Source organism: Ctenocephalides felis, unplaced genomic scaffold, assembly GCF_003426905.1.
Source record: "Ctenocephalides felis isolate EL2017-DRISC unplaced genomic scaffold, ASM342690v1 CF-g0.4_SCAFFOLD_01492, whole genome shotgun sequence".
In the NCBI taxonomy this organism is placed as follows: domain Eukaryota; kingdom Metazoa; phylum Arthropoda; class Insecta; order Siphonaptera; family Pulicidae; genus Ctenocephalides; species Ctenocephalides felis.
In genome coordinates, this window is record NW_020537646.1 from 12,924,897 (window position 1) to 12,947,684 (window position 22,788).

The following is a 22,788-nucleotide window of genomic DNA, read 5'->3' on the forward strand; positions in this document are numbered from 1 at the left end:
TATACTATTTGGACATTAAAATAAAAGCAGTACTTAAAGTGGCATTGTAATTGAATCATCATTTAGTAAAAAATGATCATAAACACTTTCAAGGTGTATAAACTAAATAACGCAAATAATTTTATTATTATGATGATAAAAGAACACGAGAGTTTATGAGGTAAATTTGACAACAAATTAGTTAAATTTTGATTATTTTGTTATTTGAATCATCATTTAGTAAAAAATGATCATAAACACTTTCATAGTGTTCAAACTAAATAATTGCTAAAATTTTATTATTATGATGATAGAAGAAGACGAGCAATTCGAGCTTGATGAGGTGCATTTGAAAAAAAATTAGTTAAAGTTTGATTAGTTTCGTTTATTATAAATAATTATTAATACGTTTCCTACTATTAAAAAACTTGCATATTTAAAAACTTAATATAATTAACACAATTTACAATAACAGAAAAACAGTACCTTAATTATATGGTTGTTCAAAGAAGCTTTCAGAACTGATTTACGTTCTAATATAATGCTATTTATATAAATTACTGATCTTTTTAAAAAAGTATGAAAATTATCACATTTTTTTAAAATCAAAATGTAGTTCAAAACAAACGTTGTAAAAGTTTAAAAAATTTGAAACTAGATCAATAGTCACAGAATACCAAATTCTGATGATTTTGAAAGTTTTACCAAAATATCATATTTTTCAATCCTTACACCTTATGGTAGTATTTGAATATTACAATTATCAGGAATTTTCAGAAAATTCGATTTTTATAAAAGATGAATATTGTAGAGAGTGTAGTTAGAGACAATAAACGAGTAATTAGACATGAGGTTTGTTAATAGAGACGAACGGAGTTAGCATTTAAATACAAAACATAATGTAGTTTACAATAAACTATGCAAAAGTTTAAAAACTATAAAACTAGACCAATAGTCACAAAATACAAAATTCTGATTGTATTCAATCATGGTGAAAAGTTTTACCAAAAAATCAAATTTGTCAATCCTATTACTTCATAGTAGCATTTAAATACTACAATTATCAGGAATTTCCAGAAGAGTTGATTTTTATTAGAGATGAATATTATAGAGAGTGTATTTAGAGACAATAAACGAATAACTAGATATGACGTTAATAGAGTTGAACGAAGTTAGCATTTATTAGAATTAACTTTCAATTTGTTTTTATTTGATCAATTCTTGGTTTTTCTGTATCAAATTCTTTTTATCTTTATAATCATCACAGTAGATACTGAGCTTTTGAACAAATAGATAATATCGAATTGTTTATTAAAAAATTAATTAAATAAAAATAATAATAAAAACTTTGTTCATTTATAATTTGCACTTTTAAACACGCAATTATTAAGAATTAAATTAATAACTATGTTGTTTCAATTATTACGCAATGAAGTAGCAGCTTTTTTGTAATTTTAGAATTTATATAAATATGTGGATTAAAATGGTAACATCATCTTGGGTTACATAAAAAACGCATTGGACAATTAATATTTACATAAAAATTTAAAATATATTTTGAACAAAACAAATATGTATGGTTTGGCGCGCACGTGATATAAAATTAGAGTAAAGAAATAGAACAAAAATTAGAATACTACACTAATTAGTGAATTTAGAATTATAAACTATTATAAAATTTATTGAAAAATACGACTTACGTATCTTTGGAAATATTTAAAAAAATCAATAAAGTAATAATAAAAAAACTTATTTAATGAAAGGCAAATTCAACCGATAGCATTTAAAATTATAGCAAATTGTATATTTATAACTAAAAATATGATTTTATCTAAATTAAATATTTTTTTGTCTAGTATGTGAACTACTATATTTACAGATCAAATTTTATAGTTCTATGATTTTTTATTTTATTTTCTAGTATATTTAAAATTATCATTCCAACTAGCAATTTTAGACAAATTCACATATTTTTAATTGGAACTCAAACACAGTTGTGATTCTAAAATAATATTTTGTTTTGGCGTATTGCCATATTGCCAAAATTCATTATTTCATTAATTCGAGAGTCAAGAATTATATATTAAAAAAAATTCGAAAAATCAAAAAATTAATTTTAAACTCTTGAAAGATTTTTCTTGATTAATTTATATACTTTAACAAGTAGTACATCACTATTATAATTTTTTAATTATAAGCACCTATGAAGATTTTTTTCCTCTATAATCTCTTTTCTCTATAATCTCTTTCTTCTCTATAATCTCTCTCTTCTCTATAATCTTTTTTTTCTCTATAAACTCTTCTCTCTATAATCTGTCTTTTCTCTATAAACTCTTTTCTCTATAAACTCTATAATTGAGCCTTTTTGCTTTTTATACTTCATACGTTTTGGAAACATTTTTAAAACGAGTCTCGAGTACATGATGACATTCTCTATTAATTATTTAACCAAAATGTAGAATATATTAACAATATCATTTAATACGAATTTAATACAGATTTTAATTATTTATTACCTATTAATTAGTAATATTTTTTTCTGCTATTATGAAACATTAAACCGATCCGCCAGAACATTTTTAGCACGTGTTATTTATTGTTAAACCATTCTTAAACGAGGACAGTATACATTGCACGAATTTTAATTATGTCACAACTAAAAATTTAAATTTATATTTGTCGCATTTAGGTCTTCTTTATGCTGTCGGTAACATCTGAACAAATAAAATGAGATTCAAAAGTCATTGCCAAAACACTGAACGACATCGGGAATGTTGTCAGTGTAATATAGAGAAAAATTAAATAATAATATAAGAGATATAAATATTGAATAATTTTGATAACATGATAAAATTAATTTTATCTAAATTTACAAATAAACAAATCTAAACTTTGAGATTACTACAGATACTCATATTTTATTTCAATTTGTCTAATATTGAAATGATGAAAAAACAATGAACTGTTTTTGTTATAAATAATTATTAGTTTATGAAACAATATACTCTTAAGCTCTATTAGCTATCATTTTTATAGGTTCTTTGATAAATAAGTAAATAATTTTTGATAGTAGTATTTCGTAAAACTGCACTAGAGTACTGTGCACCATATCTTTTTAGGTAGTACTTTAACGATTTTTTTTTTATTTAAAGATGGAATAATATTCGTTATACTATTTGGAGTTGTGACTTCTTAAATTTATGACAAAAATTTAAAAAGATTTTTTTTTAATTAAAGATGGAATAGTATTCGTTACACTATTTGGAGTTGTGACTTCTTAAATTTATGACAAAAATTTAAAAACATTAAAATGAAACAATGTAATCTTTTGAAATAATAAACTCAGATCACAATTCTGATTTCACATAATTTTTTGATTTTTTATCTTTATTATATGTACTTTAAAATAGAGAAATAATTACAAGAGGTGTAACAAGAAAGTCCGATATTTATATTTTGCCTTGAATCTTTGAGCTCAAATTATATTTGATACACCTAAATTTATCAATTTTCATAGCCTTCTGCATTTAAAGATATTAACTAATATTCCATATATCCTAAAATGTTTAATCGATACTAATAAGGAAAAACGGTAATGTTAGACAGAAAGGCGACAGAACGACGATAACAAGATTTTATTCATTTGAATAAAAAAAAACAATGAAAATCTTTTTTTATTATGATAGTAATCATTGCAAAATAAGCAAAAAGACGCAATTAATACCTAATAAATTAAATAAAATGCTGTTAAGTAAAAGAACTACGTCGAAAATTAACATTGATACATTATAATCTATATGTAAAAGAACTAAATAAGAAGAACTATAATAAAGGAGTAAATTTAAATAAATTATATAAATGAAGAGCATGGTAATGCAGTCATATCAAACTTTTGTACAAAATGTGTAAAGTACTTCCCCGGCTCTGAGTGATAAAGATATAATACTCAACTCAGAAGATATTAATTGCATCGATTAAAAATGAATTTACTACTTATTAATCTACTCTCTCTCTCTAATCTAATATATCTACTATTAATAAATTTAATTGATTATTAAAATTTTAAATGCTTAATAAAAAAAAAGAATGGAAAACTTCAATCCGGGAAAAAACATATTTGTATTCTTTTTTAATGGAATTTGGTACTAAGTTAAATAATAGAAAAATGAAATTTATCAAAATTATATATAGAATATTTTAAGAACCACCCTAGTACTCACATGATAGCCGCAAGGAATATAATGGAAGCTTAGCTTTACTATTAAACTCTACATTAAGCACAAGTCCAATGCTTTGGTTTTTATAGTTTCTTCTACGTTAATACAAATTTAAATATACAGTGAAACCCATATAATTATCAAGAACTCCGACTAAAAACGCGTCTTAAGCAAGGAAGCATATTATGTAGGTTAGGAACAAAATGTTTCAAAATGCAGAGACCGGAGTGAAGTATGAAATGTCTAGATGGTACCTACTTACAATGTTCAAGTTTTAAGGATTGTTCTAAGAAAATCGTTTTAAGCATTATACTCTTAACGAGGTTCTATTGCAATTCAATTAGCATGGTGTATTTGGCAATTTATAATTATTGAAAATTGGTAAAATATAAAGGTGCGAACAATAGGTGAAAAGGTGAGACGTCTCTGTCTCATGCAAAGGATTTTGGTCCGGAAATGACATGTCCGGATACAAAACTTCAATAACACCGCGAGAGGAAAATAATACTGCACCGAGCCAAATACGTCGTTTTATGACCAAATAATGAACGAGCGAGCTCATGTTTGCACGGACATGCATCATCTTTAAAACAAATAAATACCTGGAACTCAAACGAATCAGGTTTAATTCATAGTTGAAGAGATCAAAGATTTTGTATCTAATAATGCAGCCAAATGAATGAGAAACATGAGAAACAACTAACAAGCAATAACTGATCAATAGCCATAAGAAAATTAACTACCTAAAATTGATTGTAAATATAAAAATTTAAATAATTACATTTTTTCAATATTTATGATATCAATGATTAGGTCTAATCAAAATTGTTCATAAGTATATCCCTTAGAGCAACCCTTATAAATCTTGCTTATAAACATTTTAAGTAGGTACAATTTAGACAGGTGATTTGCCATATTGTATTAACACAGTTAGTACTACGATTTTATATTATTTTGATTTATATTATAACTAATTTATGTTAAGTAAAAATAATCCATATAATAAAAATACTGATTTAGCTGAATTAATCAAATATTCAACTGTTTATTTCGAAAATAAGGTATCCGCTCTTCACTAAAAACCAATAAAGTCTTTTCTAAGTTCGTATCGTTCAAAAATACTTATGATACCTTTATGCGAGCATAAACGAGCTTGTAGGTCCTAAAAGCTTCATTGTTCCAAATAGTCATGATTTTTTGACTACAGATCAAGTCCAATTTCGTAGGAATATAATATTTTGAGATCGTCCTTTTCTTTATGTTAAGTTTCATTAAAATCGTCCAAAAAATGTATAATTTTTGTCTCAAACCAATTAGAATGTTTTGTAACAAATTAAGAACTTAAAGCAAATCAGCAAGTCAATTTTTCAGGTGAACATAAACTTGTACTGAAAAAAATATTTTTATTTAATTATACTCTTTTCTTAAGAAATATGAATACTTTTGCACGTCTTAAATTAATAAAAAATAATATATTTATATTTATCTTATAAATAACTAGTTGATATTGGTATTTTGCCTCGAGGCAAGTTACATGAACTTCCCGATATGTGTAAATAATCGACTTAATCAATCAAAAATCTCTTCAATCTATGTCGATAGCTCTCTGTTATTAAGAGGTTTTCTAGTTAATTTCTTCTGATGATTTTTTGGTTCTTGGAAAAGTTGTGGATTTTTTAAATCATCCTTCTGGATCTCATCCTCGGCATTTTTTTTCAAGATCATCCTCGTTAGTTTCAATTCACAAATACCTACTCTGGATATTTTTCCCGATCCTTGCTCGGTTTCAGATTTGGTTCTTTAATATTGTTGAAATGCATTTTTGATACCACATCAGATTTACTAAATGATGATACGCATCAGGTGTCAAAATGTATTATCAATAAAGGATGTTTTTCTTTTAACATTTTTTTAAATTCAACGAATAAACTGTTGATAGCTTTGATATAATCTTAAAGTAATTTTATAAGAAAGCAAGCAAGAAACTCCAATTAACTATAAATAATATTTCGTTACGTTTTTCGGAAAATACATATCACCAGACCGATTTTATGAATGAACTGCGCCCACGCGAACGGATATGTTATTGCAATATTTGATTTGTGTTCATATTGACTTTTCGACTTCGACTGACTCGTCCAAAGTCAAATAAACGCATCGTTTTGTACCTAAGATCCTGTATAAAATCACGGAAACGATCAGTTTAGGTAAAATTTATGACGTACTTTCTGATTTCTCCGAAAGCTCCATAATTCATAGGTAAACGCATGAAATATTTTAGGTTTTGAAACAGAAAGTCAACTTCGAAGTTTTCTCAAATATTGTTTTATTGAAATTGAGCAATTTCATAGTGGATAGTGATAGATATTGATAAATTGGACTTTCTGAAATTTTTCACTACTGTTATAAAAAATTTATTAAAATGAATTAGTGAATATTTTTAACAACTAAGCATTAGTCAGAGTATGTTTCTGATAATAGTTATCCGTCTAGTAGTTAAATCTTTAGTTTTTTATGCAATGTGTTTTTATAGATTGTAAATATATTCTTACTATAAAATTTGCTATAAAAGATATTTCACATAAATATTTACTAGTATGTATATGTTAATTTTAACTAGTGTTATAATATACAGATACTCGTGACACTAGTATAAAACCAATTTAATAAAAATAAAAGTATAGTTTGAAATATTCTTATTAATAGTAAATTTTGAATTAGTAAAGCAAACAATTCAATTGTTCAAAAGTGGATCGCAATTGCTAATAAAATGTAAAAATTATTTATTTCTACAAAAAACGAGACAAAAAATAAAACGAAGGAGTTTTTACAATACGCAGACAATTTGAAAAAAAATTATATTATTTAATAAATCAATTTAATTAATATTTTCAATGCTGTTTATAGATTAGTTTTAAATTCTTTTTGTATTTTATAAAAATTTTAACTCAATTGATTTGTAGATTTCTTTTATGAAAGACATATCTCTTTTATAAAATTTCCAGCTAAAAAATTTAAATCTACGTGCAAACTTTTACAAAACCTGAATAATTTTTCATGCAAGATAGACATCTTTATATAAAAAATAATGATGAAAGATAATTAATGCATGTGCGATTAATTATCAACAAAAATTGTTGTTTCACGTGTACGAATAATGAAGCACATTTGACATTGTACCTTATGCAAAACGTTTTATTTTAATTAAAGAATTTTCAATAAATTATTATTTTATTCATTAAAAAGAGTTTATGAAATAATTTTAATTTTTATGCTAATCAAAGTTAGAATTAAATATTAATATCAGTAATGAAATTAAGCACCTAATTTCGATGTCACGTTTGTTTTTAGAAGGCACATTAATTCTCAAGAACTTGTTTGAATACACCTTACATAAATTATTTTTGAAACATGACGATTTTTTCAATAAAAACTATGGATGATTTACTTCTTATACCCGTGGTTCCCACCCTGTGGGACGCCATCCTTCAGGAAAGCTCGAATTTATTACCATTAAGGCGTACAGCTACCTTTAAAATTCAATTTCCAAAAATTAAACCAAAAACGCCCAAATTATATAAAAAATGAATAAATATTTTTATTTATATTTTAACATAATATTTTATATTAATTTTGTCAAAAAACCGGGAGAGGGGGAGGGTCATTGTACAAAAACGTTGGAAACCACTGCTTTATAAAGTTTATATATTGGCAGTTAATTTCAAATTTTAATTCAAACGTTTTCTGGACTCCGGTCAAAATGGTAAGCGTCTTTGATGAAAGAACTTGAGAAGACTGTTTGTAGATGACTCACGAAATAAATATCGTATTGTTGAATTCTTTGTAGAAAGTTCTTTATAAAATCATAATTTCATTATAATCAAAAAAAAATTTTTTTGAAAAAATTTATCTTTGAAATTTTTTTTTTTCCATTTTTGGATTTTTGTCTTTGTATTTTTTGTTTTATGTTTTTCTTTTTGCCATATTAAATGGTCTTATTTCAAATGCTCATAGATGGCTCATAGTTAGTTATTAAAGTTTTTTTTGTTATAATTTATTTTTGTTAATTAAGACTTTAATATCTTATTTGAGTAAATAAAGTAAAAATGCTTAAGGAAAAGTTATAAACGTAAAGAGGGGTACAAAAACAATCAAGGCCTAACATTTTCATAAAGACCAATAGTAGCTAATGAAATTTAAATCATTATTCATGCACTGACTTATATTTACATGGAAATTCCGCCAATTTTCAAACGAGTACATTAATTAAAAACATCTAGTGAAATTCCAAAGAAAATTTTCGTAAACTTTCAGGGAGAAAAACGCTCATATCTTTTGCTCAAATTATAGTGAAATATGAAAAGAATTAAAATCTTTAGTTTTGTGTAACGTCTTAATTATCTCTTATTTTTTTCCTTCAAAATTATGAAAAAAAATATCGAATTGCTGTCAAGTACTCTCATTTTATGACCATCACTTAAAAAATAGATAAAATAATGAATCACTACAAGCCGCATTGCGTGCAAGTGTTCCTAATTCTTATCTCCAAAATTCAATATATAATCAGTTAATACTGTTATCACAAAACAAATAATTTCCTTTGAAAAGTTGTATTTATAATTAAATGATTGATCAAAGATTAGGCATGATCTGGAAATAAGAAACCTTAAATAAATGTAATCTTGGTTGTTACGACATTCCGGTTGGTGGAATAGTTTGGTTCATAATTATTAACAAAATTTTGAATAATTCTATTTATTTTTAATGACTTATACGATATAAACTGTAAACTAGTCTACAAATGATATATTATAGTCATAAGTCACTATTTTGAGTTTTCTACTCCAAATATAATGCAGAATTGATTAGGAGTAATTTTTAATATTAATTCAGCTATATTGAATTATTTTAGAGTGTTCCTGCCTGTAAATCATTCCATTCACATAGATCAGAAATAAATATTGATTAAAATGAAAACTCTGATTAGTCTGATTTTTGAAAAAATCACTAACTGATCTATCAAAAACTAAAGCATTCATTAATAAAATGTTTAGAAAAATGTAATTAATCAATCATTTTCGAAAGCGACTAAATTTGTGGAGTACGTTTGTCATTTTCAATTTTTTATATTTATTATTTTATTTTCATTCTTATCAAGAAGTATTAGTTTGACACATTAATACTTATTACAGAAATTTAAGCAGTTTTGCTAATTCCATATAAGCCCCCTGGACAGTGTCATAAACAAATATATTTTTAAAATATTTCTTACTGATAACAAGAATTTCAATTTTTCTATAAGCGACTTTGTAATAAAAATTGATTATTGAATTATTTATGCTTTTATTATCCTATTTTATTTATATTAATGAAAAGAAGCTTTACTAACCTATTTTATTTGAATCATTGTTGGGAGACTTGTGTAATGTACATGTATAATAGTTAGAATCTATAGAAATATTAACAAAAAATAATAGAGTAAATAAAAGTTTGAATTTTCATCAAACTAGTAGCGCGTGGTATCGTACCTTAAGCCAAATTGCTGAAATTTCCCGTACCGTAATTTAAAATTTTTAAGTTTTAAAATTTCTTGAAAACTTTAAAAATAGTTTTTCGAGAATTTTGAAATTTTTTTTTGTAATTTTTAGAAAATTTTGAATATTTGGAAAAGTTAACCTACTTTTTAAAATATTTTGAAGTTTTTTGAAACTTTGGATTCGCATTCAAATGGGTTGAAATATGATCTAGAAAATATAAAGGACATTTGTTTGACCTAATTAGGTAAATTTTATACATCATAAATTTTGGTACGAAATCCATAGAAATCGAAACAAATATTGTACTAATTACTAAAATGTTTGATAATTTGATGTGCATATGTCTGATAAATCTTTTTTTCTGAACCACTAAACCTGCTTTCCCAAAAATTTAATCTATTCTTCATTCCGTGAATGCAAGTCAAATGTTTGTTGAATCATTCAAATCGGACGCTCCGTTCTTAAAAACTGAATTGACATTTTTTGCATTTTTTGCCTCGTATCTTTGAAACGGCTGGAACAGCCTTAGCCAAAAATTAATCAGCATGTCTCCTCATCAAAAGGAACCGAATGTTTTTTAAATTGTTCAAATCAGTTAAACCGTGCTCTTGAAATAATTGATGTAAATTTGTATCAACACATGCATACATACATACTACACATGCATACATACAGACTACACATGCACACACATTCATTCATATTTTCTAAAATATGCTCAAATGTTCACATATCTTTGAAACGTAAAAATATGCTAAAAAATTCAATTTTGATTTGTTTGCGATTACTGTATAACTTACTTATTATAGAATAGTTCTTTGCATTTAAACGAGTGTATAAATATTAATTTAGAATGTTTATTAGATAGTTCTCTATTTTTATTGGATTTTTATTATTTGCATATTATTATGACACGGTTTTGATCAATGTAATATATTTATTACCTATATAACTTATTTGTGCAAAATGTCATTATGCATTTATCATTTTGTGTGCCTCCATTAAATAGCTCTATTATAAAAGTAACGTAATATTTGTAATTGCAAACAATTAATGCAATGATTATTAAATTGGTATAGAATTTTAAAATGGAAAATAATTTATCCGTGATTTTAAACTTATAAGAAAAAAAATTTTACATTAACATGTGTTAGTCGATGTGTATATATAGGTAATAGAATCTGGCAAGCTTTGTTTCAAATGTTTCTAGTTTTCAAAATTGACTTTGTAATATTACACGTAATACAGAACTCTCAATTTTATTTATTACTATTTTTTTCCCACTTTACTTTAATATAGTAATAAGAAATACAATAATATTTTAAACTGTACACTAAAATAATAAGTATGTGTTATCTAAGATAATCTAGTGATATTATCTTAGTTAGTTTGAGCATAATCCATTGGCCCTTAGGGTTGTTATAGTGATGGGCCAAAAATCAAAAATGAAATCGAAATTTTTGCATATCGTCACGTTTTGAAGGTTTCTGAACATTTTGGCATACCTCAGAAAAAATGGATGTGTGTGTGTATGTATGTATGGATACAAATTTCCAGTCACGTTTTCGGGCGCACGGATCAACCGGTTTGAATGGTTCAAAAAACATTCGATTCCTATTGATAGGAAAATGTGCTGATTAGTTTTTAGCAAAGGCAGATCCAGCGGTTTCGGAGATACAGAGCTAAATGTGCAAAAAATGGCAGTTTTTGAGAGAATTAAGCGTCCGATTTGAATGATTCTAAAAATTTTCTGCTTGTTTTAAAAAAAAAATTAATTTTGAAAAAAAAATGTTTGCTTCAAAACAATTTTTTTAAATTTTTTTTCCAAAAAAATTTTTTTTTGTATATCGAAAATAATTCAGATTTTTATTTTAATTCTGTTCTAATATCTATCGAAAATAATTCAGATTTTTATTTTAATTCTGTTCTAATATACCTTAAACAAATAATTTCAACTTTTCAATTTAGTTTATATAATTCTTATAAATATTCGACAATGTTACAATATTTATAATAATCTATTTTAAAACATTTAATATTCCTCGATCATTTCGTTACGGTACGGGAAGTTTCAGCAATTTGCCTTAAGGCACAATGCCATACACCCCACTAGTTTTAGGCTTTAATAACAAAAACAAATGCTATTTAAGGCTACACTAAAAACACTTTTTTATATGAATAATTTTTTTTTTATCGAAATTGCGGACTTTTAGTAAAAACTTATATGTAATACTTTTTTATCTATGTTTTACATCTGTTTTTCTCGATTTTGAGCCTTGTATAACATTCTATTCAAATTACTTTATAATTAATTTCTACAAAATAGCACTTATTTGATTATTTTTACAATTTTTGTTAATTTACCTATTATTTTTGAAAAAACCCGGGATAACCCAAGACATGTAAATCAGGAACAAATATTGCTATTATGAAAACCTGGAACTGGAACACAAGACGGAAAGCCGGGACTGTTCCGGCTAAACCGGGACGTACGGTCACCTTATTGGTATAGAATTTTAAAATGAAAAATTTATAATTATATTGAGAAAAATCTCACATTAACATGTGTAAATCTATGTATACATAGATTAACACATGTTTTATTATAATATAATCAGACAGCTTTGTTTCAAATACTTCTAGCGATTTTATTAATATTCCAATATTCCCTCAATAATGTTGATTACTAATGAATTTATAATAATCGATTATTCAATGTATCCCAATCACTATGGAGTCCCAGTCCCAGCGCCTGCCCAGCAAAAACGACGAGGTGTGATCCCCAAGCGTTACACAGTAAAACACTTTAGCGCGGGCGCCAGTTACCTGGCCGCGATGGCCGGTAACTGGACGGCATGGACGGTATGCGACACATGACGCCGTAAGGACGCGACACCCGAAACAATAAATGCATCTATCGAAATAAAAACCTATAACGTCTCAGCTAAGCGCTCATCGGAAGATTTATAGCTGGTCTACTACAAGCATTGACTCTGGAGTCAGAAAAAAATGAACTCATTTAAAACGTTTTTTTTACATACAAAATTTATCGCCTAACCGACGTGCACTAGATTTTTCGCCATGTCCGGCCACCTATGTCGGTCATTATTTATGTCACCTTAAATAATTAGGATGTTGTTATTGCGGATGCTGATGTTAGCTGACGCCAATAGAAATGTTACATTAAAAAACTTATATCAACTAGTTGTAAGTAACATTCTAATAGGAATGAAGATTAAGGTATTTAGGTAATAGGCATATAATTTTTGTGATCAATTAATAATGATTTTTAGATCCTTCCTCCCCCTTGGTGACACGTAGTAGTTAGACTTCCCTACTTACTATAATTTCTTTTTTTGAGAATTCAAAAAACGGAATAAAAAAATTCTTTCCTCAAAAGCAATCATTTCATCAACACAAGCAGAATGTTTTTAAATCCTTCAAATCGGATGCTTAGTTCTCTCAAAAACTGCCATTTTTTGCACATTTAGCTCTATATCTCCGAAACGACTGGAATTGCCTTTGTCAAAAACTAATCAGTAAATTTTCCTCATCACTAGAAATTGAATTTTTTTTTTGAACTACTCAAATCGGATAAACTCAAAATCCCCCCCCTTGGTGACACGTAGTGATACTAGATTTCCCTACTTACTATACTTATATTTTCCTTTTCTTTGTATTTTGATTACCCAGTAGTAATCGTTAATTTTTTGGAATTATTTTAATATTTTTTAAGCTCAGTTAAAAAATGAAAACATTTGATATATTACAAGACCTCCTTTCCCATACATGCGGAAAACATGGACACATGGACGTAAACTGTAATCAGTAGGCATCTAAGAAAACATATCGTACATATGTTTTGGCACAGATCCTGATTGCACGGCAAAATTATAAACTTTGATAAATTCTTATAATTCAACCGTTTGCCGTAGGCCTATAATATTTTAGTATGTTATTTCAGACTACTAAATCTATGAGTACCTAATTTTATATTTAATTATGAAATTTACTTAATTATGAAACGGCTTGGACGATCTTTAACAAAAGGCTAATCAACTCAATTCCCAACTAATAACTTTTGAACAGATTTTAAAATCGATTCAAGTTTGTGGAGTATAACGTGGACGAAACATTTTACGGTTTTGAAAAACTGACAAATGGTGAATTTTTAAAATCGGTACTGCCGTTTTTGAGAAAACGTCGAAAGATCAAAAATCCACCAATATACACACATACACATGCACACACACACATACAGCACTCTCGATTCATATAAATTTCTATAATTTTGTCATAATATGTAAAATTTAGCTAATATTCTGTGTTTTTAAAAATCGTAATAAATACTATAAGATATCTTAAGAACAAAAACTTTTTACTAACATTTCTAATATAATTTCCTACTAATAACAAGCTTATATCAATTTTAAAGTGTTCACTTGGCAATAGCATTTGCATTAAGACGTAGCATTTATTTTTTTATTATTCATCCTTTTGAATAAATCAACTCAAGATGAAATTCTAAGTAAAACACTTATTTCATATAATTTGCTTAAGTAAAAAATTAATAATATAGAGCAATATTTGTAGAGCACTTAATGCATCATATTTGTACAATCGTTATCAGTTCAATAGGCTGTCGATGAAGAAATTAATAAGCATTGTAAACATACACGTTTAAATAAATAGAACGATTGAATTTCAACATATAAATGGCTATTGTTAATAAGAATTTGTTGTGTAACTAAATCCCTACATATAATGAAATATAATGCAAATTTTCCTGTTACAAATTTCGTAAAGAATTTAGTGATTCTTAAAATGATATGCAAGACACTAATTCTTGTTTCTTCCCTTTTGAGAGAAGAGATTTTATAAGTTTCCCAGATATAGTTAAAAAAAATTATAAAATTCCTGTCTTTGGCAAAAGCCGAAATATAAGAAAATTGACTCTCACAAATTTCGTAAAGAATATGGTGATTTTTAAAATAATATGTGAAACATTGCAGTTGTAGTTTTCTCCCTCTTGAGAGAAGTTCTGCGAATAATGTTAAAATTTCCGAAAAAACATTTGTCCAAAATTTTTATTTTTCTTTAATTTTTATTAAAGTATTAATTAGTAAGTTCAGTATTAATTATCCCTTAAGAAGCAAGTGGATCTGGACTTTCTTAAATCTTATCATTGTTAGATATTAATCTTTTTGAACAAGTGTTTTGAAAATAAGATATGACATCTTTGACTATAAGTCACAGCAAATAAGGCTATAAGTGCAAAATAATCAATAAAATTTCCCAGGGTCATAGGTAAATAAATCAATAAGTCTATATTACGTAATTACACATAAATTAAAAAAATCTGTAAAATAAATTATATACTGAACTATATTTCATATTAGAGACTAATATATAATATAATATATAATATAATCTTGTTTTAACTGATTTTAAGTACGATAAATAAAACAGAGAAATTTTTGGTTTTACGTTTGTTTTATTGAAATTAAATTAATTTAAAATACTTTTTAGTTATTTAAAGATTTTCATTTTATGTATATTTTTTATACATAATTTGTTCCAATTATAAAAAAAAACATTCGATTACTATGGGACTCTCTTCAAGTGGTGTATGACATCGTGCCTTAAGGCAAATTGCTGGAACTAGCAATATTACTAGAGGAATATTAAATGTTTTCAAATAGATTAATAAATAATGTTACTCATTAATTTTATTTTATATAAAGTAAATAGACAAAACTCATTCAATCGGATTTAAAATGAAGAACATATTCTAATATTTCTAAGAATAATATAAACTGAATTGCAAAGTTAAAAATATTTATTTGAAGTATATAAGTGATAGTTGGAACTTTAGTTAGAACTAGAATTAAAATTCAAATTATTCTCAAATATTTAAAAAAATTTTTTTTTGAAAATTTAAAAAAAATTGAAACAAAAAAAATCATTCCTCAAAAGCAATCGTTTTGTCAACACAAGCAGAATGTTTTTCAAATTATTCAAATAAGGTGCTTAGTTCTCTCAAAAGCTGCAATTTTTGCACATTTAGCTTTATATCTCCAAAATAGCTGGATCTGACGTTGTCAAAAACTAATAAGCATGTCTCCTCATCACTAGGAATGAAATGTTTTTTAATCATTCAAATCGATTGATCCGTGCGTCCAAAAACGTGACTGGAAATTTGTATCCATACATACATACACACACACATCCATTTTTGCTGAGGTATTCCAAAATGTTCAGAAACCTCTGGAACGTGAAGATATGGAAAAATTTCATTTTCGACTTCCGGCCCATTACTATAACTTACCCTATGGGAAGTTATTAATTTCAGTATATTAAAAATATATTAATATTATAGATTAAATTTTTTTTTCAGATTACTAGTGTCAAGAATGGAAGCGACGGGACAGCAAGAAGCGGTCTCGGCTCCAAAATCGGAGCCGTCCAGTGCCGCAGGTTCGCCTCAGCAACCCCAGGAGCAGATCAGAAGTAATAACAATAATTTGGAAGATTTGCAGGAGAATAACGGATCTCCTCAGAAAAACGAACAATTGGAATATCCAAACACTGTCATCACATTGAGGAGACAGCCGCAGGTTGTAAGGACTATAACTACTGCAGGACATATTACAACAACTTGTGCGACTCCTGATCGTGAAGAAGCACAACATGTGGTAAATAATCGAAATTTAAAATTAATTTAATCATTGGCGAATGAAATAAGTTTCAATTTTAAGCCCCCATATCATACTTCTTTTAACAGCAATCAGAATCTAATAGTTCTATAAGGTGTTGGGCTAATTTTTGACTTGATATTAGTCTGTTTGATAGATGGCAACCCAATAAGTTGCAAATAAAATCACGTTAATAAGAAGTCATTATAAAAAATTAATAAAACTTATCTATAACTAATATTAATATCTGTACCAATTCCATAAGAGACATTAGCAAATTTTTGGTAGTACTTTAAATCGAATGTCAATCCAGTGAAAGGTCGTCAGGGTATGAATATAATTTAAATGCATTAAATTATTTTATAATATATATTTTATTATTTCAGAGGGATATTCCGAAATCGGAGCCCTATGAACAATCAATACCGAGAAGTCACTACGAATACAACAATGAAAATACAACAGAACACGAAACATTGATTACAGTTGCCGAAAGTTACAGTCCGTCCGCGTCTCAGCAACAAACGAGCAATGAACAACAACAACAACAATCTTCAAATGAATTGCAATATACGAGTTCAGAACGGAAATACGCTCCACAGGAAAGGTAAAGATAAACATTTTGATTTACAACTGTTTTATTATTGACAAGAAGACGTCGAAAATCTTGAAAACCAAGAATCATCTGCATGATATGATTTCTGGAATGCTAGAAACTAAAACATAACATAAATCTGTATGATTTTAATTTATTTCTTTAGCAAGTTGATCGGCATGATAATATCAGAAAAAAAGTTAGATGGACCTTTGTAATTTTATTAGAAAATTTAGTTCAAACTGTATGAAAGAAATTTATGGACCGATTCTGCTGTAAAATAGACCAATCTTATGGCAATGGTAATTGCCTTAGGCTACGTTATGTAGATGTTTTCATACAAAATGGTACTAAAAACTGTTCAAGTCTTATGTGGTTCATGTGCAGTCAGGCGGTTTAGATAGAAAACTTAACTTAGAAATCGCACAAATGCCAAAAAAACGATGTTATCATAACTGAAACTTTGAAATATAACTTGATAATAAATGAGTGAAGTTTTGTGTGTGTAATACGTCTGATGGCACATCGAATACATGGCATTATGTCGGTATTTAGTACCATTTTGTATGACAACTGGAATGTAACATAACCTTGGAGCCAATAATGTGTCTAAGAAAAATATCAGAAATTCCTGGAAAAACACTATATTTTATGTCACCCATATACGTCTAACATGGCCCTATATTAAAACTTTTATTTTCCTAGCACCAAATCAAGTATTGCGTCCAGTATGAAAATATAATACTAACAAATATTTAAAAAAAATGTATTTGCTTATAAGCAATCTTATCTTAATCTTATAAACAATTTGTCGTTATAAACAATATTCACTAATTTTAATGGTTAAGTATATAAAGAAAGAAGGTCGAAAAGTCAGAACAGTGGTGATCCGTTTCAATGTTGATTATAGACAAATAAAAATTGTATTAAAAATTTATAAAAATTATTACAAACCAAAACAACAAGTTTCAAATTATAAATTTAATAAATAAATCACCTAATTATTTAACAATATCGATTTCCGAAAGATTTCTAAATTCAATTCTTTGCATGCAGGCGTTTGTTTATTTCAGTATTATTATGCAACACAGGAGCATATGACCTCGACAAGTTGTTGGAATGGTGTGAAAAATTCATTTTAACTACATTGTAATGGCTACTGTATTTTTATGACTATATTTTAAATTAACACGTTTTTTGCCATGCTAGTCATGTGTCTCTGAAGCTGAAAAATTCTACATGAGCAGAAGGAGATAAATAGTGTCTGTCACATATGTGTGACATGAAAAATAGTGTTTTTCCAAAAATTTTGGCAATTTTTTTTCTTTGATACATCAAGTTTGCTTGATACATTTTTAATTAAATTATCTAATAAAATAACTTTTTAAAGAAATATTTTTTTATATTGCCATTCATGGCAATTAACGTGTTAAAAGACGCTGGGTTCAAAAAATACAGGAAAAAACATCAATTTATATAACTACCCCAATTGTGGTAAGAATCTGGCTTTGTAATTATAAAATCCCGCTCTCAAGTCAACGTTTCGGACAACCTGATATAAAGCAGTAGTCCTATCTATTTCCACTTCAAAATGAAGATCTAAATATGTTTTCAAGTAAAAATAACACTCTCTGGCACACTTTCATTGCGATTAGAAAAAACAACCATTGGGCAGTCTTATAATATAAAACATCATCAAGAGATAAGACAACCATTGGGTTGTCTTCTAAAAAGCGACGTAGTTTAGAAGAAGTATCATTGCAACAGATCGTCAAGAGGGCGTCCATTAATCACGTGATCGATTTTTGAAGGATTTTTTTACCCCCCTCTACCCCTTGGTGATATGTGGTGTTTTTCAAAAATACCCCTCCTTCAAACATTACGTGTATTTTTAGTTATGAGAAAAAATTGTAAAATATTAGATTTTTTTTTAAAATATTGGCATTTAAAAATAAAAATTTAAGTTTTTAATTTAAAAATAAAAATCAGCTAAAAATGAATCTTTGCGATATCTTACTATACCCTCCCTTCCCACGTGATATTTCGCAATTTTTTGTCAAAACCGACCCCCCCCCTCACCCTGAAAACCTCACGTGATTAATGGAAGCCCTAAAAACTCCTTGATCTTATTGCTTTCCAAATGAATTGAAAAATTAGTAAAAAAGTATACAACAAAAGTTCTTGTTGGAGCCTCCATATAATTGCAAGATTTATACGAAATTATAAAAACACACGTGGGGTTTGTCTTCATCATAATATATGATTTTTGAAGACATCATCAAACTTCAGGTTCAGAGCGTTTAAATTAACAACTTTTAGAAGACACATCAGCAAATAACTTCCTGATGCTGGAATCTAGTATCAACCACTTAGTCTTAGGACCTCGTTTATTTATTAATTGATATATATTATGAATCAGAATCATTAAAATTGCAAAAACATGCGAGGTGCATTGTAGAATTAGATGGAAATGGTTTATATTAACATCTTCAATAGTTTTTACCTTATAATCCTCTTTCTTTTGTCTAAGCACGTCTCTTCCGGCAAAGTCCTCATCCTCACTAATTTTCATTTTAGTCTTTCAGACACTGAATTAAATGATTATTTTCAAAAATTGCTATATAAATTTCACATCAAATTAAATTTGCTTATCCAACTGTCCACACCGAGATGTAAATCGACACTAACTAGTATTAAACCCGACTTATTTCGATTGAATGACAAATTGCAATGCATTGTCAATGCGCACATGTTTATAAACTCCGAAAATAAACAACCGTTATGAAGAGTGACCGAAAATAAATTTTGCATTTGATATAAACGGAATAAAATGGTAAAATATCCTGTTAAAATCGAATTGAAGTATAAAAGATTAGATTAATGTGGTTCGAGGATTTTAAGTCTATATTTTGGTAAATTATTTAAATTAAATAATTTTTTATCCTTATCTGTTCTTTGAATAAAACATACCCTTATCTGTTCCTTTTTGCTTAAAACATATCATATTGGGTAGTCAATACAAAAAATCTTACATTTTGTCCGAAATATAAAATGCTAACGTTATCTATCTCAATTGAATACAAAATAAGCTCATAATCAAATCAGGATATGAAATTCTAAACTATCAGTTAAAGATTTAAAATAAACTAAGATTTTAATATAAATATTAACAATACCATTTTCATACATGTTTTATGGCTATAACTCGAATAAATATCTTCTCATAATTTTATCAATTGTTAATAATTTTTTTTTCAATTATATTCATCATACATTTTGCTTTATTTATGTTTCATATACAATCAAATTGAAATAAATTTATATTAAAGTGTTAATTAGTATTAGTAATCATTGATAGAACAGCACTCCAATAAAGGAATAAGAAGTATACATTTATTTCAGTCTGATGACTTAGATTAAAATTTTATGAATTAATGAAATAATAATGTGTCATATTTTTCTCATTAGGCAATTGCAAAAATTACTGACAAATTTAATTTCAATATATTCACATATACCTGAATTGTATGATATGCCTTCGAAGTGGTTTGTTTTCAAAGCGTACTACATCATTGAAAGTACACCATCAGCACTTTTATTGTTCATATTTATCAAAAATCACAAAATTTGTGTTAAGAAATATAATTGCGATTAAATGAATATTCTGATAATAAATCTGATTCAAATCCCATTCACCAAACGCTTCTTAATATATTCTCAATGATCCTAACGTTGCGTTACTTGCAGCTAATTACTATAGTTTTATAATGAAAATATTTCTGAACTATTTATTATTTTATTAGGTATTTATATTCTGAAAATATTGAAACTTACAATCATGGAATGGAAAACATCAGTCCCATGTCCGTGCGATATGCAACAGGAGAAGGCCAAGAACGATATATGACACCAACTGAACATGCTGAGGGCCAAATATTGCTGACAAGATCATATGAAACAGGACCTCAATTCGAGCATCCTTCGCCACTCATATCTGGTTAGTAGAAATTTGTATTAAACGTCCAGAAAGGTACCACAAAAATACGTAAACAGCTATGAGCATGATGTTTTTGTTATGTAATCTAGTATGCTTTGTAGTTAGTAACACGCTTTGGTCTATAAACTAGTCGACTCCTAAAATTTATGGGCCGATTCTGCCGCACAACAGACCAATGTTATGGCAAGGCCATGTTTTGCTCCAACTTCCATACATTATGCTACTGAATCATACTGAATACTGTCAAAATGTTATGTATTTGCTGTGCATTCAGACGTTTTACACATAAACTGCAACGTCACTCGTATGTTATGATGCTGAGTCAGAAACACCCTGTAATCTAAGATCTTTTTTTGACGTTTATGCGGTTTTTAGGTTAAGTTTTTAATCTGAAAAACTGAGAAAAACGCCTGACTGCACAGCATCCACATGGCTTTTGTCAATATTTAAAACGAATCAGGATGGAAAGTTTTTTATATCATAGCCTTGTCATAACATTTGTCTGTTGTGCGGCAGAATCGGTCCAGTAGTAGTTAGATTAGTTGAAACTCCAAATTTTCTGCAGAAATTATTTTACATATCATATTCTTTAATGTTGACCAGCCGTGGTAAAAACGTGAACTAGCAAACCCTAGTCCAGGTTTTGATCCTAACCTCAGCCAAGCTCGACATCAAGCAGCATGATGTCTAATTTCCACTTGAGGCTATAGATAAATATAATCTCAAGTAAAATTGCCTATCGTGGACATAGCTGCATATAAAAGTATCAAGTCAGAAATGCTATTAAGTATAGCCAGAAGTAGGATAGGACAACCTTTGGTTGCAATCCAAACAAGTTATATGAAAATATGTAAAATCTGAAACTGAATGCCTTATATTATTGGACATATTGAATTTGAAAAATATTAAAAAATCTGTAATATATTAATTAATTAATAAAATGCATCTATTTTTTTTCAGCGGTCACAACGCCTCCCTTGAATGCAGTGCATCCAGAAGAGTTGCATATGACTTATGCAAGTTCGCCTGCAGGCGAGATCAAGTACGAATTATTGGCCGACAGTAAGGGGGCCACTTCAGTTTATACTGATTTGACGCCGATGCCGCAGCAGTCGAAGCAGGTCCTGATGCAAATTGGACCAGCCCGCAGAGCAACTGCTGGCAGTTACGCGGAACAAGGAAGTCCCCAACATGTAAGTAGGAATTAAGAAAAAAATAAAATTGTAATTATTTAGATACATTTTTCTTTTTTATAGTACCAATCTAGTGGGAGTTACATCACAAATTACCCTGGGCAATACATTCATTCTAGGACTGATGACAGTCCAACATCTGCTCAACATCAAATCATGTACAAAGGTGACCCAAGTCTTAACCCTGGAACTAAACAATTGTTCTATGTTCCTGAAAATGGAACATATGAAAGTCAACCACCAGGATCACCAAACTCCCATGTAGGTTGATAGATAATTAAATTTATAGTCATACAAAATTATTGCAATTTTTACCTTATTATCATATATCACCAGGATTAATAGTTCTGTTATTATTTAGGTGACTTTGTACAGCGGCGGGAATCAATCATATCGTTTTGGAGCAAAAGCAGATCCTGGACAAAACTTTATTTGGGTCAACAGTGCTCAACCAGTGAGTGCATCATCAGTGGAATATGGTACAGGAACTTATTTGCAACAAGGATCCTCGGAATTGCTCCAAGAACCGCCAACCCTGTTTATACAAGTTACCCAATAAGTGGATCGGAGTGGGT

At 27.8% G+C, this 22,788-nt stretch overlaps 1 long non-coding RNA gene across 1 annotated transcript; it reads left to right on the forward strand.

Annotated features, from left to right (window-relative positions):
* Window positions 1-16,338: 16,338 nt before the first annotated feature.
* Window positions 16,339-16,885, forward strand: LOC113371620. The gene is made up of 2 exons (XR_003366639.1): window positions 16,339-16,428; window positions 16,815-16,885. It is a non-coding gene; the product is annotated as an uncharacterized LOC113371620 (long non-coding RNA).
* Window positions 16,886-22,788: the final 5,903 nt, after the last annotated feature.